This window comes from Prionailurus viverrinus, chromosome B4 (genome assembly GCF_022837055.1).
Source record: "Prionailurus viverrinus isolate Anna chromosome B4, UM_Priviv_1.0, whole genome shotgun sequence".
NCBI classification, from domain to species: domain Eukaryota; kingdom Metazoa; phylum Chordata; class Mammalia; order Carnivora; family Felidae; genus Prionailurus; species Prionailurus viverrinus.
Window position 1 is genome coordinate 38,150,241 of NC_062567.1, and position 7,670 is coordinate 38,157,910.

Below are 7,670 nucleotides of genomic sequence, written 5' to 3' on the forward strand. Positions count from 1 at the left end.
AACAAATTTTTAAGTGTAATGTGTATTTGAAATATATTTCTGCTTTGATCAATTTTGTACTAATGATTCTAATGATGTGTAGAGTATGGCAAGAGCAAACAGGGCAAAATGTTGATAATTGATGAATCCAAGGTAAGCATATACAAGAAGTTATCATATCATTTTGCAACTTTTAAAAAATTTTAGGGGGTGCCTGGGTGGCTCAGTCAGTTAAGCATCTGACTTCAGCTCAGGTCATGATCTCGCGGTTCGTGGGTTCGAGCCCCACATGGGGCTCTGTGCTGACACCTCGGAGCCTGGAGCCTGCTTTGGATTCTCTCTCTCTCTCTCTCTCTCTCTCTCTCTGCCCTTCCCTTGCTCATGCTCTGTCTCTCTCTCTTTCTCAAAAATAAAATAAATGTTAAAAATTTTTTGATTTTAGAATTCTCTAAGTAAGTTAAATAAAAAATGAATTTTTTAATGTTAATATAATATGCTAAAAATTACATTTAAAACTATAAGGAAGGGACGCCTGGGTGGCTCAGTTGGTTAAGCGTCGTACTTCAGCTCATGGTTATGATCTCACAGTTCATGGGTTCAAGCCCTGTGCCAGGCTCTGTGCTGACAGCTCAGAGCCTGGAACCTGCTTCAAATTCTGTGTCTCCCTCTCTCTCTCTCTGCCCCTCCCCTGTTAGCACTCTATATCATTTTGTCTCTCAAAAATGAATAAAAACATTAAAAATTTTTTTTGATTTTTTTTTAACGTTTATTTATTTTTGAGACAGAGAGAGACAGAGCATGAACAGGGGAGGGGCAGAGAGAGAGGGAGACACAGAATCCGAAACAGGCTCCAGGCTCTGAGCTGTCAGCACAGAGCCTGACGCGGGGCTCGAACTCATGGACCGTGAGATCATGACCTGAGCTGAAGTCGGACGCTTAACCGACCAAGCCACTCAGGCGCCCCCAAAAAATGTTTAACATAAGGAAAAAGTTTAGACCTAAAAAGTATGCAAGAATGTATATAGTTGTCCAAAATTCTTTTGGTAGTGGTAACGAGTACAAAGTTTGAAGACAGCAGTCTTAATCAAGAACATCTCAGAAAACTGCCATGTTTTGCTTTCACCCATTGGCCAGAACTCACTACATGGTCACTTGCAGCCTCTGTCATTGGTGAGCTCCGGGAAATCAGCCTCTAAGATGAAGCTATGAATAGATGAAGTTTATTGGAAGCACTCTTGGCTTCAACCCTTGCGGAGGGCAAATGAAGCAGGACTGGGCAGAGGGAGAGGTAGGGCAATGACACAGTTGCAACAAAAGCCTTAGTTGATCCCACAGACAGCTCTGGAGCTGGGATGGCCAGGCAGGTTGTCCCAGATCGGAACGAGGGGGCCAGAACTTTATACTTCCACATTAGCCAGTCATCAGACATAGGCTGCCCCAGGGGAAGGGGCAGACACTTGAGTAATGCAGCTCTTCAGCTGAAGCAATCCATGGAAGGGAAAACTCTGCTGCATCCCCATCTTACAGATAAGGAAGTTGAGGCACATGGAGATTAAATAGCTTGCCCCAGGTCACAGAGCCAGTAAGTGGTTGTATCAGCTTGCTATTGCCACATTGATGCTGCATAACAAACATCCACAAAACCTCTACTAACAGGCTAATAATAATTACTTTTGCGAGTGAGTCTATTGGTCAGCTAGGAGCTTCTGCTGATTTGGGCCAGGTGAGGCTCACCTCAGCTGGGCTCACTCATACATTTGTGGCCATGGGTCAATGTATTCTGCCTGACCAGCCTCAGCTGAGATGACTTGGGTCTCTTCTGCATGGTCTCTCGTCTTCCAGAAGGCTACCCTGAGCTTATTCTTGTGATGGTGGGAAGGGTCCGAGAGAATGAAAGCACACAAAGCCTTTTGAGGCCCAAGACTGGAAACCAGTACGTCGTCACTTCTGCCACTCTATTGGCCAAAGCAAATCACCAGGCCAAGCCCAGAGGGAGTGTGGCAGGGTGCTCTCAGATGACAGAGAGCCACAGAGGCATAAAAACCCAGGGACGATCCACAGTGATGGAGCCACGATGCAAATTTCAGAGATCTCTTTTAACCAGTATTTCACAGCCACCTCCCTAGCAAATCTTTGACAATATCTTTTTCAAGTTCCATCACTGCGTGTGCCCAGCACGTTGCTGTGCTCAACGGAGAGGCAAGGTCCTACTTTCAAGGAACTTATAGCCTAGTTTAGGAGATGATACACCACCGTGGAAAGGTTGATGACACTGAAACCAAGACAAATGGTAGGGGGATGAAAGCAACAGGAATCAAAGGTAGGAAAGGGCACTGTGGACTGGAGAGGTGGGGAAGGTCGGGTGGGGGGTTCATCTGGGTCTTGCACAACATGCAACATTGAGTCAGATGATGAGTAAGGAGAGTGGGATAATTCTATTTCCTCACCACTCCCCCAGGTACCAAAGGAGGGGAAAGAAAAGGGATGGAATGGGGGACCTAGGAAGAAAGTCAATTTCTAAACCCCCTCTTCATTGTGTCCTCAGCCACTTAGGGTTTCCTTCCACCTCCCCTGGACACGCATTCAGTGCCCAGCATGCCAAGGACAATCCTATTCAATTTGTATATGGGTTTACTACCCCCTTTTGAGAATGGTAGGTTTTCAGAAAAATCTTTGGTTTTATTGAGCGGAAGGGTGGACCGAGCTGCACAAGGGAAGGTGACAATGGATCTGGGGTGGGGGGGCAGCGGGAGGAAGGACCAGGCACAGGGGTTGGAAGGAGACAGAAAAGAGGGTGGGAGAGGTTTGAACAGATGAGACGGGATCTTTGGGGGACAGGGAATGATGTGCAAAGACCTTTTTTTAAGGAATTGTTGCCATGCGGTCGGCTGCAAGACCCTGGGCTCCAGGTCAACAGCCTTTAGCAAAGACCAAGGTTACTTCTCAAGGCTTCGGGGGTTAGATTGCTGTTCCTTTGAATGCTGAGGTGACCTTCAGGGTTGAAACAAGACAGTCCATTTTCCTTGTTTATCTTGTCACATGGCAAGCCACATACACAGAGCAGCCCATTTATTTTCCCATAGGACAGGGGCTAAAAGTGCCAGCTTCGGTGTGAGGCAAAAACACGAGAGCAAATCCTGGCTTTTCTTCTTGCTGACTTAGTCATCTGAAGTGTGTTACGTAACCTCTCTGAGCCTGTTTCTTCATGTGTCCTAGGAGGATAATATCTAACTTATAGAGTTTTTGTAAAGATTAAATGAAGTGAAACATGTCAAGTGCTTAATTATGCCTGCTTATAGTAATTGCTTTATTAAAATGTTAGCTGTTATTATTGTAATGATCCTAAAATTTAATATTATTATCCCCATTTTACATATAAGGATGGAGACCTAGAAAAGTCAAGTCCTCTTGCCCCAGAAGCCTTTGTGAAGGGCTTGCCTTTGAACAAAGGCACTGACAGGGAACAAAGACCATTAAGGTAGGTGTAGGGCTATGACCGAAGGTCATTTAGGCAGATAGAAAGGATTAATGCAAGACTAGGGTGGGGACCAATGTAAAATGGGAGTCAGGTCAGAGGAAGGTATCTGTCCTAAATGCTCACAAAGATCTCCTGTTCGGAGGCTAGTGGTTGGACCAATTCCCAGCTCTAAAGCCTTGTTAGATGTGGGGATTGGATCCCAAGTGTTCCGTGTGCTGGCTTTGTGACCTTAGCCAAGTTACTTTACCTCCAAGACTCAACCTTGCATCTATCAAATGGGATAATACCAGTAGTTCCTGTTTCCACTGGGTTGAGTAAGAGAATGTTGATCAATCAACTACACTGGGCATCCAGCACAGTGCCTGGCACCAGACCTAGGTGCCTCAGACCTATGTGCCTGTCCACAGGAACCCAAACTGAGAATTAAGGTCTCTAAAGGATGGTCTCTAAGATGACCCAGATTGTGGCTCAATTATCCAAAAAGGGGTTCATGATACAGAGAAGGATAGTTCCCAAAGTATGAGGAAATTATCTTCAGCTTGAGCTGGAGGTATTTGGGTCAGAGATGAGAAAGAACTTCCTGAAAATCAGGTTGTCAACTTAAATTAGAACTAATGATTTAGGACTGTGGTGCTGGCCTCTACTCAAAGAGTAAAATATCTGCCCATCTTCCTGGACTGGGCAACATGTATCATAATGATATGGGATGAGACAGTCAGCCATCCTGGGCAAATAAGCCTCAAAATATATGGTCCAAGAACAAGGACTGGCTGTAACCTTGGACGAAGCAATGAGGGTCACAGAGCTAGAAACTGACTATGGCAGGGAGCCAGGCTGTTCTAACTTGGAGAGTGTTTGCAAAGACCAATGAGAGCCTTAAATTTCACAATTACAAGTACTTTTGAGTTACCCTGGGCCGAAGAGGTGGAGACCCACTGTCAGTATAGACCTGAGGAAGGAAATCAGGTGATTCCTGGGAGGAAGGGGGCTTGAAGGAAGTGAGCACACCTCCACTAATCAAAACCACTTGAACAAAGGCACAGAATCTAGAAGCAGCATTACTGGAGGTTATCAGGTAGAGACTGATAATGGGGCTATCTGTCAAGGTCATTAGCCAGTGTTCTTGCATGAGGAGGACTGTTGGATTGCAAGACTACATGGGTCCTATTCAAGTGGAAAAGGGCAGGGCTTGGGGGCCTGTCCACTCCTGGCCCCAGAAACCAAGTCAAATCTCATAGCATTTTGGGGGGATGCCACTAGAGGAGACCATGGCCCCCAGGTGCAATGCAGCAAAGATAGAGGAGAAATAAAATATCTCTACATGTTGATACATTGTTGTCATTCTTGAAGCCTTAGCTGCCTAGGAGGAGAGAGGAATTGGGAACATTCCCACACATGGGGAACTCAGGGCCATTGCCTTGGGTTCACCTGCTGAGGAACCTCCTGGGCATCCCGAGCCACGAGGCCCTATTGGTCTTGCTAAGAGTCCACAGCCAGCTCTGGGGACTGATCACGTAAGAGCACAGACCCTTGACTGCTCTAGGAAACCTCAAGATGATAAACATACCTTTGGAGCCCTCAGCTCCTCTTCTGCTCCCTCTCCTCCCTTGGCTTCCACCAGAGGGAAACACTCCAGACTCTCACGGTGCCCCAGTCTTGACTTCATGTAAGAAAAGTATCTGATAAACAGAAGTCAGAGGGAGCCGTGCCTCCTCACATGGCAAATGTTGCTAAGCCGTCATAGGGCTCTTTCTTCTGAGCCCTCATCATCCACAGAATCCTTCTTGGCATAATATGCTAGGGCGACCAGTACTAACCCATCAGGAGTGATGTGCAAGGTGAAACTTACATGGTATGTTTGTCCTAATGAGACAGGAACCTTTAGAAGAAGCAGCGAGGAAATGCTGAAGCTACAGTCATGGAGCAGGAATGCCAAACTGAAGTTAGGACAGAATCCCAGTTATTTAAAAAACAAAGGTGGTTCCTTTGAGCAGAGGTAGAGAGATGACAGTAGGCGAGTCTACCCACAACTCGATTCCATCTGGATCCTCTAGAGAATCAATGCAGTTCAATTCCACAGATACTGGATGCCAGTCCTGTGCCAGGCCCTAGGCTGGGGGCCAGCTCTCAATGAGCTTGGAGTCTAGTGAGGGACATGGGCATATCCAATAGTGACAGTATTGGGCAGAATAAGAGTGGTATCTGTTAGGGGTGCCTGGGTGGCCCAGTGGGTTAAGCATCTGGTTCTTGATTTCAGCGCAGGTTATGATCTCATGGTCGTGAGTTTGAGCCCCACATCAGGCATTGCAAGCCCCATGAGCCCAATGAGCCCAATGCAGGGCTCGAACTCAGGACCATTAGTCAGGACCGTGAGATCATGACCTGAGTTGAAGGAGCTTCACTGATGGAACCACCCAGGTGCTCCTCCCCCTTTCTTTTTAAACATGCTTCTACACTTCTCTGGGTCTTTGTCCACGCTGTTCCCTCCTCCAGAAATGCCCTTTCCTCCTTTCTGCGCTGCAAACTCCTACTCATCCTTAAAGTCCCAGTACAAAGCCCACCTCCTCTATGCAGCTTCCCTGGCTCCTTCATGTAGCTATTAGTCCCCCCAAAGAGCTCCCGTGGCTCTTGGCTCATTCGTTACATGTATGACGTATAGATCAGTGTTCTGTTCACCACCCATCTGTCTCTCCATTATCTGTAGCCGTCTGGAGGCCAGGGACTGTCTCTTGCACTAGGAATAGGACTAATCCTCATACTGGGAATATATTGCTCTATACGCTCCCTTCTATACCTTCTTGCACAGATGAACACTGTCAGTAAGTGTGGAAGGAAGGCTGGGAGGGAGGGAGAAGGGAAGCAGGAAAGGGGAGGAGGGCATCAGTCCTGGTCTGCGGCACTGGCAGCTGTGCCCAGTGGCCTGGCCTCCTGGTTTCAGCTGCCTCACATGCCCCGGCACCTCCCAGCTCAAGCCCTTAGGTTCCCCTCCTCTCCCTGACCCTGGGCTAATGAGGATGCACCTGCTAGCACCTCATTAACCCAGACAGCTCCCGCCCTGCCCCGAGAGGTGTGGGCTGGGCAGAGCTCTAAGCTCAAGGGAGTCTCCCTGACCTTCCCACCTGTGGAGGCAGGGAGAAGGGACATGGAGCCCCACATGCCGCCCCCAAAAGATTACCCTCATGCTCTGAATCCTCAAAGCTCTGGTCTTGGACACACAGACACCTTCTCATCAGCTGTGGGGTGGGGCTGGCAGATACCCTGACAGAGGGTGTCCACACTAAGGGAGAAACTCAGGCTCAGAGGAGGGATAGGACTCAAGCTAGAGATGTGAGGAAAGTCTGGGCCTACCAGGAGGAAAGACAAACATCCAGTGCTCCTCTCTGGACCAAGGGCCAAGTGCTCCCCAGCACCCCACAGTAGAGGCCAACCCTGCAAACCCACCCCTCCCCCACCAAGTCTCTGGGCTTCATTCAGCTCCCTGAGCCCAGTTCCCCCTCAGCCTGTCTGAAGGGGGCTCTCCACAGGGGAACCTCCCACGGGGAAATAGGTGTTGTGAGGGCGAGGACCTGACAAGGCCGGAATAGAATGGCTAGATCACAGGAGTCCCGCCTCCCAGCTCACAGCTCGTGCCCAGCCACACCTCCCGCTTTTAGACTCCAGCTTTCCCTGGGAACCTCTCCTCCCAGAGAGGCTGAAGACAGGCCCCAAGGCAGTGGCGGGTGGAGATTGGATCACTGACTTGAGGGCAGTGAAAGGGTTAACTCTCCTTGTGTCCACTGGGCCAGTCTAGCCAGCTCACCCCAGAGCCCTGTAAGTCCAGACCTGTCTCTGGTGTTCTCTCCATTTCCCTTTCCCTCTTACTCCTCCTTCCACCTCCTTCTGGGAGATTTTGGGAGGAGAAGCCAGGAGCCCTAGGCACCAGCTCTCTCTGGGGTGTCATTTAATACTGCCAGTAATCACCATCTCCTGGTTTATTAGCTGTCTTTCCCTCATGGCTACTCTTGTCATCCCTGAATCTCTGTCTCTTTCTGTCTCTCTGTGTCTCTCTCTCTGTTTCTGTCTCTCTCTCTCTCTCTCTCTCTCTCACACACACACACACACACACACACACACACACATGGTGTGAATGGAAAAGAACGGGGCTTCTTTCCACTACAGTTCCTGCCCTACTCAGCTCCTCTCCCTAAAACTAATCTTGATCAACTGGGAGGCA